Here is a 3,090-nt window from a genome sequence, read left to right as displayed (position 1 = left end):
CAATGGAAAATCTGGGATGGAATAGTATAAAGAATCAGTTAAAATTCATGGTGAACATCAGCTGTCCTTTATTTTTCACAATTTTCTACCCTACTAATTTTGGTCAAATGGCCATTTTCAAGCATTAGCCTAAAACGAATAAATCACATCAATAGAGAGTACATAGTTGACAGGTAAATATAAGGTTAAATAGGGTATCACTTACTGGCATGAACGGCTGGAAAGTTATACCATAGTAATAGTAATTTGCTCTTTTGAGCCCACCATAGTAGAATTTTTTTTTAAATTTTTTTATTTTATTTTATTTTTTTTTATTTTTTTTTTTTTTTTTTTTTACAGTAATAGCTGTGTACAATAGTTTTCATGAATTTTATTTTATTTATACAGATCAAGTTCCATAGGACCAAATTAAGGAGCAAATCTCCAAGGTCATGGAATGTGGCAGTACATGAAATTACAACATAAAAGTAATAATAGATAAAAATAAAATGTTTATGAACCCGAAAAAGTCAATCCATAAGTTTCAGTAAAACAGTCAACAATACAACAAGAATCAGCTTAATTTTTTGAGGAACTCCTCAACAGCATAGAAGAAGTGACCCATTAGGAAACTCTTCAGTTTCAATTTGAATTTTTTAATTCTCGAGTGGCAGCTTGTTGAAAATGGATGCAGCAGTATACTGCACACCTTTCTGCACAGGAGTTAAGGAAGTGTGATCCAAATGCAGGTTTGATTTCTGCCAAGTATTAACTGAGTGAAAGCTGCTTATTCTTGGGAATAAGCTAATATTGTTGACAAGAAATGACACTAGGGAATACATATATTGAGAGGCCAATGTCAAAATATCCAGACTCGTGAACAGGGGTTGACAAGAGGTTCGTGAATTTACACCATTTATTGTCCAAACCACCCATCTTCCTCTTAGAATGGGAAGAGTGACCCCAAAATATAATACCACGAGACATAAGCAAATGAATACAAGAAAAGTAGACTAATTTTCGTGTCGAACGATCACTTACTTCAGATACCGTTCGAACAGTAAAAATGGCAGCATTAAGTCTTTGAACAAGATCCTGACTGTGGGCCTTCCACAACAGTTTACTATCTATCTTAACATCTAGAAATTTGAACTGTTCAGTTTCACTAATCATATGCCTATTCTATGAAATTAAAATGTCAGGTTTTGTTGAATTGTGTGTTACCAACTGCAAAAACTGAGTCTTACTGTGATTTACCATTAGTTTATTTTCTACAAGCCATGAACTTAGGTCATGAACTGCACTATTTGAAATCGAGCCAATGTTGCACACAACATCCTTTACTACCAAGCCAGTGTCATCAACAGAGATATTTTAGAGTCACCCGTAATACTAGAGGGCATATAATTTATATAAATAAGGAACAGGAGTCGCCCCAACACTGATCCCTGGGGCACCGTACCCCACTCAGACCCCACATCACAGCCATTCTCAACATTGTGAATAATGAGCTTTTGCTGTCTGTTGCTACAGTAAGAGGTGAACCAATTGTGAGCTACTCCCCGTATTCCGTAATGGTCCAACTTCTGGAGCAATATTTTGTGAACAACACAATTAAATGTCTTAGTTAAATAAAAAATTATCCCTTGCTTTCGAAACTCTTTGTTTAACCCATCCAGTACCTAACAGAGAAAAGAGAATATAGCATTTTCAGTTGTAAAACCACTTCTAAAGCCAAACTGTACATTTGATAGCAAATCATGTGATATAAAAGGATCAATTATCTTTACATACACAGCCTTTTCAATAACTTTAACAAACATTGATGGCTTAGAAATAGGTCTAAAATTATCTACATTATCCCTTTCTCCCTTTTTATAAAGCTTTACTACTGAATACTTTAATCATTCAGGAAACTGACCATTCCTAAAGGAAAAATTACAAATATGGCTAAATACAGGGCAGCACAGTACTTTAATATTCTGCTAGGCACTCCATCATATTCATAAGAGGCCTTAGTTTTCAGTGATTTAATTATTGACTCAATCTCCCCCTTATCTGTATCACAGAGGAGTATTTCAGACATCAATCTCAGAAAGGCATTTGCCAAGAAAGTTATATGATTCCTGGTAGAAACTAAATTTTTATTTAATTCACCAGTAATGTTCAATACAGTACATATATCTGATTTATCAGTAACAGAAATATTTTTACTATGAACTGACTTTATATCGTTGACCTTGTGCTGCTGTTCAGACACTGACCATATGGTTTTGTGCTGCTGTTCAGACACTGACCATATGGTTTTAATTTTATCCTGTGAATTCGCTATTCTATTTGCATACCACATACTCTTTGCCTTCCTAATAACATTTTTAAGCACCTTACAGTACTGTTTATAATGGGCTACTGTAGCTTGATTGTGACTACTTCTAACATTTTGATATAATTCTCACTTTGTTCTACATGATATCCTTATCCCACTAGTCAGCCACCCAGGCTGCCCATTACTGCTAGTATCCCATTTAAAACGTTCTAATGGAAAACAACTCTCAAAGAGCATGAGAAATGTCTTAAGGAAAGCATTATATTTATCGTCATTATTTTTACTAGCACTATAAACATCCTGCCACTCTTGTTCCTTGACAAGGTTTAAAAAACTCTGTATGCTGTCGGATTAACTTTCCTACATAGTTTGTAATTATATGTGACATTTGTTTGAGTACAAAAGCCTTTTAGTGTTAAAATCCGTGCATCATGGACTGAAAGGCTACTCACCCTTTTACTAACAGAATGCCCATCTAGTAATGAAGAATGAATAAAAATATTGTCTATGGTTGTGCTACTGTTCCTCTGCACCCTAGCTGAAAAAACACAATCTCCATCAGATCATATGAATTTAGGAGATCTACCAACATCCTTTTTCTTGCACCACCATATATAAAATTTATATTGAAGTAACCACATATAATAAATTTCTGGTACTTCCTACAAAGTGAATCAAGAACCCTCTCTAGCTTGAGCAGAAATGTTCTGAAGTCAGAGTCAGGGGACTTGTAAACAACAACAATTATGAGTTTAGTTTCACTAAATTCAACTGCCCCTGTACAA

The sequence above is a fragment of the Schistocerca serialis genome, chromosome 5 (genome assembly GCF_023864345.2).
Source record: "Schistocerca serialis cubense isolate TAMUIC-IGC-003099 chromosome 5, iqSchSeri2.2, whole genome shotgun sequence".
NCBI lineage: Eukaryota > Metazoa > Arthropoda > Insecta > Orthoptera > Acrididae > Schistocerca > Schistocerca serialis.
Note: the sequence above shows the minus strand (reverse complement) of the source record.